The 17,876-nt window shown below is 34.3% G+C and overlaps 1 non-coding gene across 1 annotated transcript; it reads right to left on the bottom strand.

Annotated features, from left to right (window-relative positions):
• Positions 1–15,416: 15,416 nt before the first annotated feature.
• Positions 15,417–15,523, bottom strand: LOC122903833. Its single transcript, XR_006384050.1, has one exon. It is a non-coding gene; the product is annotated as a U6 spliceosomal RNA (small nuclear RNA).
• Positions 15,524–17,876: the final 2,353 nt, after the last annotated feature.

Raw genomic sequence — 17,876 nt, 5'->3', positions numbered from 1 at the left:
GGCATGCCTTTATTCTGGGGCACATTACATTTATTAATTACATTTGCATGCATAGAAGGTGAAAAGATTGATGAATGTGGTTGATCCCTGTCTGAACACACTGCTCCACACACTTTTCTTATTGCTTTATACAGTAAAGCTTCATTTGCATTTACTACTGGCATCTTAAATCCTATTTGAAGCATTTTGAATTGTTGGGGAAAAAAATACACCTCATTTTTAACCTTTGTACAATAAATTCTTCCCAGATTTAAACCCTATAATACCAATATAAGTTGTATGTATTTTTTCTATTCTTTTTTTATTTTAATTTTTTCAGTGTTCCAAAATTCATTGTTAATGCACCACACCCAGTGCTCTTTAAAATATTTGTTTAAAAAAAAATAAAATATTTGTTTATTTATTTGAGAGAGAGAAAGAGAGAGCACAAGTGTGAGGAGAAGAAGGAGAGAGAATATCAAGCAGACTCCAAGCTGCATGTGGTGCCCAATGCGGATCCAAACCAAGCCCAAAGCAAGAGTTCAGTGCTTAACCGACTGTGTCACTGAGGTGTCCCCATCTATTATTACCACTATTTTTACCATACGTTCTTTGTTTTCTATTTTTTATTAAGTTTTTGTTTAAATTCTATGTAGTTAACAGTGTAATATTAGTTTCAGGTGTACAATACAGTGATTTAACTCTTCCATACAACAGCCGGTGCTCCTCACAAGTGCTCTCCTTAACCCCCATTGCCTGTTTCATCTCCCTTTCCTCACCTCCTCTGTGGTAACCATCAGTTTGTTCTCCGCAGTTCAGAGTCTGATTCTTAGTTTGCCTCCGTCTCTCTCTCTCTCTTTCTTTTTTCCCCTTTGCTCATTTGTTTTGTTACTTAAATTCCACGTATGAATGAAATCATATGGTATTAAACTAAAAAACTGAGGAATAGAATAAGAGCAACTACTTTCAATCAGGCTTTAAGATAATATGTCCTCCATGCTATACTTGCTCTGTGCATGAACTTACTCAAAGAAATCTTTGATGTTTTGAGATTTTCATTTGTAAAGAGTGTTCTGAAGAGTGTATGGCCCCTTTCAAATCATTCCTTCATCTCCATTTACAGCTGGTGAGTGTAATCCACAGCGATGTGGATGAATCTCACATGGACTGTTAAAACCCACAGATGCATAAAAAAGGCGTTTGTAGTTCAGCATTTCTAGAACTGTGGTTCAAGGTCGCTAGTTCCTGGGGTCTTTATTTCTAGGTTAAGAACCAGAGTCAAAGGTTATGTGGAATGCTGAGTTATAGACATAATTAAGCATAAAAAAATTACACATTCTTTCTTGGATTTTTCTGAAGTCATGATATCATAAATCATAATCTTTTTTTTTCCATCAGAAAAGATAACCACTTTTTTTGCTTTTATATTCTCAAGGACACTTTATCCTATTATGTAATGTCAACAACAAATGCAATAGGTATAAACAGGTTGTGAATAAAAATAGATTGTGATTTTTGGTAAGCATACATTTCAATTAGTAGGTGTACTTGTTGCTGCTGCTGCTGTTGCTGCTGATGATGGTACCTATCCATTTCTAGACTTTTAAATGATACACAAAGGGTAGTTCATTTTATACTATTCATCAAGAAACTGTTGTCTAGAATGTAAGCCCTGAATCTCTTCTTCCTTCAATGAAAAATCCACCTGTGCCAAGTCCTACATTAAGAATATGAATTATAGACACAGTCTATAATGAGAATTTCCCTAACTTTCTATTTTCACCTGGTTTTAAATACATTCTTAAGACTGCACTTCACCATCTCTTTTAACATTCAGTAACGATAAAACAAACTGAGTACCACACTTAGGTGAAGCAGCAGAATTAGAAGGTGAAGTGGTTGCCTAGCAACATCACCTGTGAGTAATTAAGCATCTCTTGAGAATTGCTGAATTTGGCTTTAAAATCTTGGCCTTGTTACAAATAGCTACTTAGACTAGTTGGACTCTACCTAACTGTTTCATTAAAGATTATAATGCCCAAGATGGGCAACCAAGTAAGAAGGTGTTATCACCAAAATTTGTTTTTCGACAAGGCTCACATTTCACATTTCCTCACAGTCACCTACACCACAGACAGGTTAAGTACAGATGACTGTGACCTTCAAAGACAGAAACCTACATCCCCTTTCAGTCATTCACAGTACAATACTGTTTCCTGATTCATAGCCATCTTTTGTCTTATTCTGCCTTAGGTCAGTGCTAAAAATATGTGAAAGTATATAGTTCATGTACTCTGACCCTATGGCAAGGCATCTACACATGAATAAAGTAGGTTTACATACCTAAAGCATATTAGAAGCTAAATCAGTTTTCATTGAAATCAGAAGACTTACAAATCATTTCAAGCATTTGATATGGAATGTAATCACATTTTATGACCCCTGAATCATCATGCACTTGGTCAACTTCTTCAGAAAACCCCTTTCCCTCCAAAATAATATTTTTTTAATCAAAGAGCATGCTCTGAAACACGTCTTGAGAACAAAGGTTTTAGAATGCTCTAGATTTTTAAAAATATATATATTCCTTTTTTTTTAAAGATTTTATTTATTTATTTAACATACAGAGATCACAAGTAGGCAGAGAAGCAGGCAGAGAGAGGAAGCAGGCTCCTTGCTGAGCAGAGAGTCTGATGCGGGGCTTGATCCCAGGACCCTGGGATCATGACCTGAGCAGAAGGCAGAGGCTTTAACCCACTGAGCCACCCAGGCACCCCTAGAATGCTCTAGATTTTAATTGAGATACCAAAAATGCCTTTACAGAATTACATATGACTTATGAGACTTCAAATACATTAAAACACTCAGGACTGTGGTATTTAAATGAGGTCAACATATAAAGTAATAATACCAAACTTTGTTTCATCTATAATACAAGTACGTTTATAGTTAGTAATGACATAAAGGTAAAATGATTCAACAGCTTAATGAAATAAAAAGCAAGAAAAGGTAAGGTAATGGTAAAGCTGAAAACCAAATAAAGAAGCCTGTAAGGTAGGAGTTTTAAATGTCTTTATTTTTAGTAGAAAAAAAAGATGCCATACCACCAATGCTAAGAACATTCTGATCTACAACAAGCAACTGCTCCATTATTAGCTTTTTAGAAAAGATAAATAAAATACTTAAAAAAGAAACTTCCAATTTTAATATATGAAAATACACTCATTTATAAAGAGAAGCACGCTAATCTCATAGAGGGAGCAAGATAGATAAGGTGAAGTGTATATTTTAAGGAGATACAATAGTATGAATGTCAGTATCTTATAGGTCTTGGAAAGATATGCCACCAAGGAGCCAAAAAGATTTTCAAAGCAATGAAATATGCCATCATTTTTAGAAGCAGTGACCTGTCCCTAGGTTGTCAGGGTTAGCAATAGGTATGTTCCTAAGGAAATCAATATAACTTTAATGGTAACTGGGTTATTTACAAAAAATTCTAGGTGGTTTGGTAACAGGCATCTTTTGGCAGATCTGGAGAACTCACACATTTTAAATTTTAAACACAGTTAAGAAACATGGAATCAAGCACCGACAATATTGTGAAATACTATTTGGATACATTTGCTCAATTTTCTGCTAATTTTGGCATAAATACAGTCCCATACATTTCCTTGAAAAGGAAAGAATTTGGCTTTAGAGGATGACAGAAAAATGAGAGAAAAGACACAGAATTTGTAGTTCTTGGTTTCAAACTGTACCTAAACCTTATTAATTTTATGATTTGGGTGTCATTTTAAAGATCTTAATCTGAATTTTACAATTTACAGATGTCACGAAAATATATAAATCATATAATTGTGATCTTTATCTGTATCTATCTGTATATTGGATAGGTTGCGCATTCCATATTAAGTATTCAGGAAATTAATGTTCTTAGTAACATGTTATTTAATACTCCTTGAACAAATCATTATTGAACACTTACTGTATGATGAGTACCATGTTAGGTTCTGGGATCAGAAGGGTAAGCAAAATAGATGCATCTTCAAGACACATGTATTTTAGTGTGGAGTTACTGTGCTAAGCTAAGCTAAGCATAGAGTTACCAGTGTTTGTTTTTTTTTAATAAGTGAAAGACTGACCTAATGTTAATTTATGCATTTTATTAATATGAAGGATAGATACTCACTATTTGCAGCGCTCACTTTAATATTTACCTATCTAGCTATCCTGAGGGAAGAAAGTTAGAGATGGATTCAAGTGTCGTTATCAACTAGTGGAACAAATACAGCATTTTTGGAACTAAGTCATTTCATCAGCAGCACATTTTAATAAGTGCCTGGGTTAACTCTGTCTTAAAGGTATAAATGCATTCTCTAGCCTTTAGTGCTACTTCCTATGTATACGTAATATGTTTGGCTGTACTTCCTCCTGTATTAGATATTTCCAAGTCTTGCCACCCTCCGAGGAAGGTTCAGACAGCCTATCACTCTTTCCTAGCATCTCTGTGTGGGAATTATGGGTCACTTCAAGTCACAGCCTGTTCTACAGGGTTGGCAAACTTAATTGCAAGTGAAAGGCTACTGGAGGTTCCTGTTATGCATTTTGGACTGAGATATGAATTCTATCAAAATCTATTATAGCTCCTAGCCACTAATAAAGTAATACTTCTTTCCTTTCAATTTTTTGTCCCCTATGTTTACATGTTATTTCTAAACCTCAGAAGTGAAGAGACCAGAGTGATAAGATAGGAGTACCCAATCGCATCTTCAAACCCAACTTTCATGATTATGAATTACTTACAAGGGAACATTTTTCTTTTTTTGACGCAAGAAATCATCACTAATATTATAATAACAAAGGGAATAAAATAAAATCACATCTATACTAAAAAAAAAAGAAAATTGGTAGTATGAAATGTTTTCTTCATAGACAAATTAAGCCAGGGATACATTACCATAATAATAATGAGGAATACCTTATAATGAACTAAATAACTGATGGGAAGTAATTCTAAGAGATAAGAAATGATTTGAAAGAAAAACTTTTTTATAATAGTAACATCAGAATACACGGTATATTTTAAATTGTAATATACCATTGTATGAATTAAATATTTTTATAAAATCACAATAGAAAGAAAACATTTAAACAAAAATATTTCAAAGATATAAAACTTTTTTTATTATGTTATTTTATAATCTATAAGACTATTTGCCTAGTGATGTTACTAGAGTAACTTGATATTTTAGATGTTTTGGAAATTGCATTTCCTTTAACAATGGGTGGTAATTGGGTTAGCAGCTATTCATGTTTTTTTAAGATTTTACTTATTTATTATTTATTTATTTATTATTTACTTATTATTTATTTTAGAGTGAGAAAGAGAGAGGCAGAACATGTAAGGTGCAGAGGGGAAGGGAGAGGGACAAGCAGATTCTGAGTGGAGACTGATACAGGGCTCTTCAAGGAGCTCGTTGAGGGGTTTCACCCCAGGACCCTGAGATCATGACCTGAACCAAAATGAAGAATGGATGCCTATCTGAATGAGAATCCCTGTGCCCCAGCAGCTACATATGTTAACAAATTTTTCCTGTTGCTGGAAAACTCAGCAGTTTTCTATCTATCAAATAGATGACTCACACATCTAAAAAGGTTTTTTACATGTTTACATTGAAAGGGTAAATCTAAGGATTTGTTGTTGTTGTTCATTAATGTAAATATTCTTCTTTCAAATGGAAAAGCATATTCATTTATTTTTATTGTTGCAGAAATTTTCAAAAATATACAAAAATTCAAAGAATAACATTATGAATTCCCAGATACCTATTACCCAGCTTCAACATATCAATATTTGTGTCAATATTGTTTCATGTTTCTCTTCCCCATATATTTGTTTGTGTGTTTGTATTACAAAGCAATACCCAAAATCATATTCTTTGGCCGTAAGTACTTCAGAATATATATCTAACACAGAAGAAGTTATTTTAAAAAATAATTATTATACCATTATCATACCTTACACTATTAATGAAATATTTCTATCATGTAAGACATGGTCCATGCTAAAATTTTCCCAGTGCCACCCAAAGTTCTTCTTATAGAGAATTTATTTGATTAGAACTCATGTATTCCATTTTGTCATCTTATTTGAACATATTTCCTACAGCAAAGGACTACACTGGATACACAAGCACTAACTCCAACTTTACAGATTAAATAGACTTGCATCTCCCTTCTTGGGGAAGAAGTAAGATTAACTGTTGTTATATGACATGTGGATACCATTACCAGGTACAACATCTCTGAGACTCTACTAGATTTGTTTAGGTATCTCTCCACATTTCACAGCCATGTCTGACGACTTGGCCTGCTTCCTGGTCTATGTAACTTCCTTGAGAGTCCACACCATTCTAGTGGTTCCACAGCTAGGTTGTTGCAACAGCTGTTACCTTCTCTACAGACATAGAAGCCTCTCTAGAAGCCAAAAGGGCTCCAGACTTTCAGGAGCTCCCTAAAAAATCAGTCTTAAATGCAGAACAGCAAAGGAGGAAATATCCAATGGGACATTTTAAAATAAACTTGGAGGACTTGGGCTACCAGATATAAAGATGAACTGAAAGTGATTTGGTGTAAATCTGTGTAGATTAGTGCAAAGAGACAAAGAGATACATAAAACATAATGAAAAGACAGGAAGTAGTCTTACACATACATGTGGTCACTTAATTTGCCACAAAAATGAGAGTGAAACTTAATAAGGAAAAAAGTTCTTATCAAACTATGGTTATCTACAATGAAACAATTATCCTTAACTTTGTGGCATACAAAAAATTACTTAAAAAGATGAGTCGTGATGGGGAATTTGAAAGATAAAATAGTAAAATTTCCAGGAGGAAAAAAAATGGGACTATGTCTTCATAACCTTCATAACCTTCATAACCTATGTCTTCATAACCTTAAGAACATATTTTTCTTTTTGTAAGCAAGAGACAGATTCACGAACAAGAAAGGAAAAGATTGTTGAATTAAACTAATCACCAAGATCAGGATATATTACATATCACTTAGAGAGTGAAAAATAAAGTCATAAATTGGGAAAGGACATTTAACAAAGTACTGATAAAGAACTTTATATCTAGAATTTATTAAGAACTTCTGAATATTAATAATAAAAATAGCATGTGAAAGAAAACGTGTAAATAAACTTTAATAGACACATCACAAAAGAGTGTATTATAATGTCTAAAAATAAGAAAATATGTTCAAACTTATTATTACCATTTAGATTTTAAATTAAAACTACAATATGACCCTTTCATGTCCACATAAGTGGGTAAATTTTTAAAAATCAATAATGCAAAGTGTTAGCAAACACTTTTTGAAGTAGGTCAAATTCTTAGTCACTGCTAGTAGAATATAAAAATTAATATATCTGCTTTGGAAAACATTTTGGCGTCATCTATAAAAGAAAAATACATATAATATATAACCCAGAAATTTTACTCTTAGATGTGTATCCAAAATATTCATAAATTTATATCTCTATCATCTACCTATCTTTTTATCTCTCTACCTACCTACAACAAAAGATATGAAAACTTTCAAAGCAGCATATTTTTTTTAAAGATTTTATTTATTTATTTATTTGACAGAGAGAGATCACAAGTAGGCAGAGAGGCAGGCAGAGAGAGAGGAAGGGAAGCAGGCCCCCTGCTGAGCAGAGAGCCCGATGTGGGACTCGATCCCAGGACCCTGAAATCATGACCTGAGCCGAAGGCAGCGGCTTAACCCACTGAGCCACCCGGGCGCCCGAAGCAGCATATTTTTGCAACCAAAACTTTCAAGGAAACTAGATGTCCATCAACAGTAGAATGATATGTGGATTATTCATACAATGGAATTCTATACTATAATAAAAAAAAAATTACTACCTAATGGATAAAAACTCAAAATGTTGATTGTGAAATGATAGACACAAAATAATACATATTACTTTGATGTATATATAGAAGGCTTTCAAGCAGGGGTGCCTGGGTGGCTCAGTCATTAAGCATCTGCCTTCAGCTCAGGTCATGATCCCAGGGTCCTGAGATCCAGCCCCACGTCAGGTTCCCTGTTCAGCAGGAAGCCTGCTTCTCCCTCTCCTACTCCCCCTGCTTGTGTTTCCTCTCTTGATGTGTCTCTCTCTGTCAAATAAATTAATAAAATCTTTAAAAAAAGGAAAGCTTTAAAGCAGATAAAATTAAGCAATTTTTGTTTTTTAAGTGTCTAGCACTGTGCCTGGTGCACAGCAGAAATGGCAGCTCTTCTTTTTTTTTTTAATTTTTAAAGACTTTATTTATTTATTTGATAGAGAGAGAGAGAGAGGGAACTCAAGAAGGGGAAGTGGGAAAGGGAACACAGGTTTCCTGCTGAGCAGAAAGCTTGATGATCCCATGGCCCTGAGATCATGACCTGAACCAAAGGCAGATGCCCAACCGACTGAGCCACCCAGGCACTCCAACCAATGGTTTTAGAAGTAGGAATATCAATTACCTTTAGGGAGGAAGGTTGGGCTAGTGATTGGAATAGAGAATTAAAGTGGTTTTCTGATATTATTCTATTTATGAAGCTTGTTGGTGTTTACTTTGTGGTCATAAATAAAATTTATATTGAAGACTTTTCAACTATTTCATGTTTATGTTATAAAGCAATTAAGAGTTTATAAAATATTTTAAATAATGTACTAGTTAAATTGCTTTAAATATTGCTTACATAATAATCTTTGAGTAGATTTGGTATTACAGGAAAGTGAGTGGTTTTTCTCCTTCAGTTTCACCATCATCCCAAGTCATATGAATATATTCTTTGGGAAATGAGAACTTTTAAAAATATTTTTAAATGACTGAAGACTTTTGAAAGTTAACCTGTAAGGAAATGACTACAGATTTTCCCAGAAGCATTCCTTTGAATAAATGCTGACGACTTGAGGATTCATAGATGTGTTTTGTTTTTTACCAGAGACTTAATTTTGTTAGGCATAAATAAGCTTCTCTGCCTCTGAGTAAGGGGTGAGTAGGGCTAAGTTGGGAGAAATGGGTAGGGGGTTATGTGATCAGGCTCACAGAAATCCCCAGAATGCTGAAGTGCCAGGAAACCAGAGATAAGGGAAAAAACCAGACTACCCTGCCCTAAGCATGTATGTATGGGGGGTGTCTTTTTTTAATGATAGTCATCTGGGACCAACAAAGAATAACCAGACCCTAAAAAGAATTAAGCCATAAAAATGTTATCACCAGTCCTTACTTAAGCTAAGACAATACAAAAAAAGTAAGGCCACAAGCTCCCTGGTCAGTTCTGAATAAAAGACTGTCAGTGGATGCTCTCTTTGGCAACCCTGTCAGGACCTGTCTCACTCATGAGAGCTTTTCATGTACCCTTGCTTAATAAACTTAATAAACTTCTTTACTCTCTTTTTTCTGGGAAATTCATTCTTCGACTCCATGAGACAAGAACCTAACCCTCACGCTTCACCTCTATCTGTCATTTTAGTCATCTTTCAGAAGGTATTCTAACCCTGCTGTGTCCTCCCTGGTTGGGGTACAGTCACACAATTCTATTTCCCTAAACTCATCAATTGTCTCATTCAGTGATAAACCTGTGAGTTACACTGGGTACTATGTTTATCTTTTTCACAAAATTTGGCCTGACATATTTCCTTCCTTAGGCTTTTTCAAAATGAATCTACTTAGAAAAACCCTCTCTGGTTTCAACATGTGACTACCAAATCAAGTATTCCTCAGGTAAAGAAACCAATGACAGTTCCAGTTCCTCCAGTTAAGTAACAGCTCGTAACTATTAGACGATGTAACTGAGTGCTGAAATTGATTGTTAATTCCAAGCCAGAGTCACATAGTTGAAAGCAAAATTTGTTTGTTTACTTATTTAATTTATTTAAATTCGAATAGCCACCACATAGTTCATAATTAGTTTTTGAGACATTGTTCAATGATTCATTAGTTGCATATAACACCAGTGCTCATCACATCACGTAGAAGCAAAAGTTTATATAAAAATTTATAGTTGTTGGGGCGCCTGGGTGGCTCAGCAGGTTAAAGCCTCTGCCTTCGGCTCAGCTCATGATCCCAGGGTCCTGGGATTGAGCCCCACATAGGGCTCTCCGCTCAGCGGGGAGCCCGTTTCCCCCTCTTTCTCTCTGCCTGCCTCTCTGCCTAGTTATGATCTCTGTCAAATAAGTAAATAAAATCTTAAAAAAAATTTATAGTTGTCTAAAGAGGTTTAAGGCAAGAAATGTCTATGAAAACAGATATGTATTTTCAATTAAATAGGTAACTGAAGTACTCATAGTGTCTTTGCTAGGTTTTTGGAAAAGCATTCTTAATTGATTTCTCAGCTTTATTTCCCATATTGTAGAACTGTCCTAGAATAGATTTAACATGATAAATTCTATCCTTATTTGAAATATTTTTCTTTAAATGTGAAAAAGTTATGTAATTATTGTAAGATATTAAACTTCTATATCTATTACTTTCTTCTCTGACATGAAAGGGAGTGCTAAAACTTATTTTATGTAAGTGTAAAATATACTAGGTATGCTACTGAAGCATATAGCACACTTAAATTACATTAAATATACTAAATAAGTCAAGAAATATATATTAAAGTATATAAAAATATATGAGCTGAGATAGACAGTATTCATTAAAATCAGAACACTTTTGTTAGTGAATGGAAAGACTGCATGTCTTTAAGATGTTAAATATCCCCAAAGTACACTTTTTAACATGATTCCAATTAAAGAGCATAATTACAATTAAAAGAGTGGCTTGGCCCACATAGTTTGATTTACTGTGACACTGGAAATAAACCATCCCTATTCTTTTGGGTTAGATTTAGATTCTTTAGTATTCAATGGGTGGCTCCTTGGGAATTATTGATTGCAACATAAACCACCTCAGAGAGTTATTTTTAATCATTTCATTCTCTAACAGTGTAGCATTTGCTTTATCATAGTTGAATGTCATAGACAAATGGCTTGTGAAGAGAATTTAAAATGTATATCAAAGACCTGTGGCGTTAGAGTTGTTAGTAGTTCAAGTCTCTATTATCTTTAGCATTGCAGAATATTCTTCTTCATTTGGCCATTTTTTAAATCAGTTTAGTTAGATATAATTCATAAGCCATAACTTTCTTGCCTTTGTCTTTTTGTTTTTGTTTTTCTTCTTTTTCTTCTTTTAATATCATTTCTGAATTATATTTGATAGCATTCCCTGATTCTTACTTATGGCATAAGTTCTTTATAGAATGCTTGAAAATGCACTCAGCCAAATTCACTCCCAAATTCCCCAGGAAAGCTCAAATTTGTGAAATTATTATAGTTTCAAGAAAAGTACAACAAATTTTCTAAAAGGTATCTATTGATATCTACCTATATCAGATCTATATACAAATCAATGGCAGCAATAATTCAACTCACATTTAGGTAGCCGTTAATTCGTGTCAGTTACTGCACTAGGCACTATAAACAATACAAAGGTGGAAAAAAGATATTCATATTGTTTGTATGCATCTTAGAGTCTTACAGATGCCTTAAGAATGAAGCAAAGCGGTTTCTCTTCGTTGTTAGAGCAAGTCATTTTACCCAACATATGTTATTTTTACATATTTTTGTTTAATTTTAACTTGAAATACATGAGAGAATAATCTGTAATTTGGGGCACTTTTAATTTTTTTTGCTAGAAACAACTTGGAGGCATTTCAAGATATCTTGTGAAAATCTTATACATACTTTCTATGCTGAAAATATGACAGTCTTTGTAAGTGAGGCCTTCTGGGTCATATATATAAATATGGAAGAAGAATAGTTCAAGAAATTATTGTGGCCATAATTTAATAGATGTTTATTGTTCATTGCATTGTTAGAAAAAATGCTATTTTGAGTCTCTCCTGAACAGTTGCCTGTAAGTAAACTATTAGTGCAATTGGTAAAGCCAAAACATTAATCATAATTGCTTTTTAAGACAACCATTTTGGAACTTTTACAAATGTTCTTAGGTTATGCCAATCTACTATTTAGTGATTCTCCTACTTTATCAGGCCCCAGTTTCATATTCAATGATAGAGAATCAATATTACTCATCTTTGGGAATTAAATATGATGCATGCTTCTCAGAACTTCATTTCCTATGCATATAATTTGAGTATATGTACAATCTGAGTATTCAATTACCATGGAGTTCTCTGTCTTTAGCCCAAACATGTAGATGTAAAATATAAAGCCACTACAATGTCCACCACATCCGACCACAGCCAACAGAAAATAAAATCAATCTAGGAGTGCTGAGATGAACTTAGGCTCACACATACACAAATGTATCTTCTATTGAGCATTTCTGCTGCTCTGCTTTTTAACTCCAATGCGCTATTGAGGTCTTCTGTTCTTCTGTAATCTCCCACTGAACATGTGGCTCTCACTATAGGTGCCGTTCCTCCTGACATGTACAACCATCTATTTCTACATATCACTGGTCTTCTTGGGGACTGGGAGGTTGGGGGAGCCAGGTGGTGGGCATTAAGGAGGGCACGTATTGCATGGAGCACTGGGTATGGTGCAAAAAACAATGAATACTGTTATGCTGAAAAGAAATAAAAAAAAACATCACTGGTCTTCTTTTCTGGAAGATTATGCTTGTTCTTCCTTCTCTTTTTCTCCTTCTCCTCCCCTTCCCCTTTCTTCCTCCTTTTCTCTTTCTCCTGTTATTACCTACCTGTTATTACATTCTTCCATCAGGAATAGAAACTCCACTGTTATCCCTTGATAAATAATTAAGTGTCCCATTGGTCTCTACAACTGTATTACTGCCCATTGACAATGGTGGCATCATAGCAACCAACCTGTATGCTATCTGCAAGTGAAATAAGAGAATACATTTTCCTTTTTGTTATTTTTCTTTGGCAGTTCCAATATGATGTTCATTGTGGCTAAGGGATTACGATTTGGGGTTTTCTAAAAATATATTAACATTTTTACATATCCCTTTCTACAGCCTTGTTGCTAAATTACTGATTTACTCATAGGGTCCAAGTCCTTATTTCCTGGCATGGGTCCTCTCCTGGGAGGAGACGACATTTGCCATCACAACAACTTTCTTAGGCCAATATATCAGTTTGAAAATCAAGCTAACACTACTGGACATAACTGAGTCAATTTTTAATCTCTATCTACATATACTTTTTGAAGGGGAAAATATTAGGGTGTATCAATGTCAAATAAAGCCTATGCATAGATATATTTCTTTATCAGTAAGTTGTAATATACCAAACTGATCATTACTGTTCCCAAAGGTTTCAATGCTTGCACTATTTACTGCAGCTTTTCTTGGTGGCATAATAAAATACAATTGGTTCATAATATAATCAGCATCAAATTTGTTTTAACATTTTTATTATTATCACCTCAATAATAATATGTTGTTTGGATTTGAATTATAACTTAAAAAGGAATATTAGTGGGATGCCTGGGTGGCTCAGTTGGTTAAGCCACTGCTTTGGCTAGGTCATGATCCCAGCGTCCTTGGATTGAGCTCCACATAGGGCTTCTTGCTTGGCAAGGACCCTGCTTCTCTCACTGCCTCTGCCTGCCTCTCTGCCTGCTTGTGTGTACTCTCTCTCTCTCTCTCTGGTAATTAATAAAATCTTTAAAAAAAAGTGATTAAAAAAAAAAGTAATGTTAGTGATAGTCACAGAAAAGGTTTTGCTGTTGTCTCAGTGATAGTAATTCTGATAGAAATATCACAGCTTATAATTCACCAGAAAATGATAAAGGAGATTCAGAAGGTAAAGAAAAAATCTTCAAATCCTTAAACATAAATCATAATAATTGTGGAATGGTGTATATGAAATACATTGATTTGAACAATGGCATTTCAATATTTATTTTCCACATTTAATATTTGTTAACCTGCTTATATCTCAGTATGGAAAGAAATCATTCTAAGCTGCCTATTTTTCTCCACAATGGGATACCATATTACAAAGTGGGGTTTTTTAAAGTATTTTATTTTTTAATTGAATACCTTACTACTGAGTTTTATAATGCAATCCTTTTTTTGAAGTTTTTTTTTCTTAACTAGTGAATATTGTAGCCATCTCAAATGTTTTCTTTAGTATCCCCTTGAATCTTTAATAGTAACAAAACCAAAAAAAGCAAATGCAACAACAAAGAAAAATTTCAGTTAGAACTGTAATTCGCAGAAACTCTCAGGGAAAATAGTACTAAAAATTCTACTCTGTAAAAATCACTGGTTTTGTAAATGCTTATGGTACTTGTTACCCAAGAGTCCATAAATAATAGTCATGTGCCTTAATATGAAAGAATATGGTTGTTCATGTTCATGTTTTTATCATTTCTCTCTTTTTAGTTGTTTTAACTTGATGGTTATATACAGAATAGTCAAGGGCAACAACTATAAACAAATGGAAATTAAAATGAAAACTTAAGTGCAAAAACACCTAGATATATAAGTGCATTAATGAGCTAGATATGTAAGTGCAGGGATAAAGGGGACATTTATCATCAGTAGAGAAGCCACAGAATTGCATGTTTATGCTTTGCTAAATTGCATGGGAAGTTTTGTGTTGAAAGGGCTTTTGGGGGAAAAAAAATTCTTGTATCAACTTTGAATTAATATTTATATTCTTATTTTTCAGAGGGTACTTGGAAAATGAATTTTTCATTAACATTAATCCAGACTGTTTAGAATAATTGCTAACCTGACAAGAGCTATATTGAAAAATAGTCTCCTAGAACACTTATTTTGTTTATTACATTTACACTATCACATTCTTTCTATTTGCCATTCGCCAACCTGGTTTAATAAACTTGTTTTTTCCTAATTCTAATTGTGTTTGAATGTTCCAAGACTACATCACTTTTTTTTTAACCCAGCATATGATTATAACAAGGAATTCCTCGTCATTTAAGTTCAAAAGAAAACATTTACTGTACCAGACTTATGATAAAAATGCTGCTTAAATTGTTTGGGTGTAAAATATCAGTTTTTAATTTTTTTTTAAATTATATATGCTAAATCTCTCAATTTCATAATAAGTAAGTGGTTGTTCTTGAGTTTTCTTTTCACAATAGTTTAAAAGAGCATTTAAGCAAAGATCCAGATACACCCATTTTAAAAGTGATTGCTTGAAATTATTTCTTTTTTTTTCCATGTCTCTGGTTTTACATGATGATGCAGATCCTGCTGTTTCTTTGTACTGATAAGGCTTGATACTTGAAAAAATGCAATGTGGTGAAAATTTTAAAAAAAAGACAATTTAAATAATATGCTTCCATTGAGGAAAACATGATGTATGCATGAGTATTTACTTATATATGAGTTTAAAATCTATTAATAAATGATTATTCAAATTAAAATGTATTAATACATTATTATTCAAATTAATTCTTATGTGTCATCCTTGCACAGGGACCTTGCTATCTTCTCTGTACTGTTTCAATTTCAGGATATGTGCTACTGAAACAAGCAAGATTCAAATTAATTTTTAAATTAAGAAGGATACTTAAATTAAGCTAGAAAAATAAATGAATATAAAATTCACTGAAAACATTATAAAAAACAGAACAGAAAGATTTATGACTTGAATTGACATCTATATGTCAGTGTTTAAGAATCTGCAGCTTCACTGCAGGGCTTTCTTCTGGGTTCCAAAAATATATCCACTGTCACTGGATATACCATATAAGGTTCCAAGTAAATTCATAGGAAACTACTGTATATAGTGGCATCTTTCATATTTTATTACACCTAGCCCCTGCTTATTCTTTATAATAACCTTTAAGAACTTGAACTAGTTCTTGAGGGATCATCTTATTATTCTGCACACCTCAATCAAGTCAGTCATTGCTCAGTCCACAATAATTCGTCCAGGAGACAGACACCTGGCCTGAAGAGACACAATAAGATCTTTGATAAGTTTTTTTTTTTTTTTTTTAATTTGGCTTTTCTTCCTCTGTGATCATTGCCTCCAAATTACACCCAGCTGTATCATCACCTATTATTGGGAATTGTTTCAGAATTAAACTATTCAAATAAGTCAGATCCAAGATTTGTAGAAGGAAAAACAGCATTTTTCAAAGAGCTGGAACAAACAATCCTAAAATTTGTATAGAACCAGAAGAGACCCTGGTTGTTGAAAAAAACCCCAATGGGGCGCCTGGGTGGCTCAGTGGGTTAAGCCGCTGCCTTCGGCTCGGGTCATGATCTCAGGGTCCTGGGATCGAGTCCCGCGTCGGGCTCTCTGCTCAGCGGGGAGCCTGCTTCCCTCTCTCTCTCTCTCTCTGCCTGCCTCTCCATCTACTTGTGATTTCTCTCTGTCAAATAAATAAATAAAAAATCTTAAAAAAAAAAAAAAAAACAAAAACCTGGGGGCCATATTGTCTGATTTCAACTTTTACTACAAAGCTGTGATCACTAAGACAGCATGGTACTGGCACAAAAACAGACACATAGACCAGTGGAACAAAGTAGAGAGCCCAGATATGGACCCTCAACTCTATGGTCAAATAATCTTCAACAAAGCAGGAAAAAAATATACAGTGGGGAAAAAAATAGTCACTTCAATAAATGGTGCTGGAAAAATTGGACATCTATGTGTAGAAGAATGAAACTCGACCATTCTCTTACACCTACACAAAGATAAACACAAAATGGGAAAAAGACCTCAACGTGAGGCAGGAATCTATCAAAATCCTAGAGGAGAACATAGGCAGTAACCTCTTTGACATCAGCCACAGCAACTTCTTTCAAGATATGACTCTAAAGGTAAGAGAAACAAAAAACAAAAATGAACTTTTGGGACTTCATCAAGATCAAAAACTTCTGCACAGCAAAGGAAACAGTCAACAAAATGAAGAGGCAGCCTATGGGATGGGAGAAGATATTCACAGTTGACACTACAGACAAAGGGTATATATGCAAGATGTACAAAGAACTCCTCAAACTCAACACACACAAAACAGATAAGCACATAAAAAACTGGGCAGAAGATATGAACAGACACTTCTCCAAAGAAAACATACAAATGGCTAACAGACACATGAAAAAATATTCACCATCATTAGCCATCAGGGTGATTCAAATCAAAACCACATTGAGATACCACCTTACACCAAATAAAATGGCCAAAATCAACAAGACAGTAAACAAGTGTTGGAAAGGATGTGGAGAAAGGGGAGCCCTCTTCCACTCTTGGTGGGAATGCAAGTTGGTGCAGCCACTTTGGAAAACTGTGTGGCAATTCCTTAAGAAATTAAAAATAGAGCTACCTTTTAACCCTGCAATTGCACTACTGGGTATTTACCCCAAAGATACAGATGTAGTGAAAAGAAGGGCCATCTGTACCCCAATGTTCATAGCAGCAGTGGTCACAGTTGCCAAATTGTGGAAAGAACCAAGATGCCCCTCAACAGAAGAATGGATAAAGAAGATATGGTCCATATATACAATGGAGTATTATGCCTCCACGAATACTCAACTTTTGTATCAACATGGACGGGACTGGAAGAGATTATGCTGAGTGAAATAAGTCAAGCAGAGAAAGTTAAGTATCATATGGTTTCACTTACTTGTGAAGCATAAGGAACAACACAGAGGACATTGGGAGATGGGGAGAAGTGAGATGGGGGAATTTGGAGAGGGAGACCAACCATGAGAGACTGTGGACTCTGAGAAACAAACTGAGGGTTTTGGAGGGGAGTGGGGTGGGGGGTTGGGTAAGTTTTGTGGTGGATATTATAGAGGGCATGGAGTATTGCATGGAGCACAGTGTGTGGTGCATAAACAATGAATTTTGGAACACTGAAAAATATTAAATTAAATTA

This window comes from Neovison vison, chromosome 3, assembly GCF_020171115.1.
Source record: "Neovison vison isolate M4711 chromosome 3, ASM_NN_V1, whole genome shotgun sequence".
In the NCBI taxonomy this organism is placed as follows: domain Eukaryota; kingdom Metazoa; phylum Chordata; class Mammalia; order Carnivora; family Mustelidae; genus Neogale; species Neogale vison.
The sequence above is the reverse complement of the archived record's forward strand: the minus strand, read 5'-3'. Positions and strand labels throughout refer to the sequence as shown.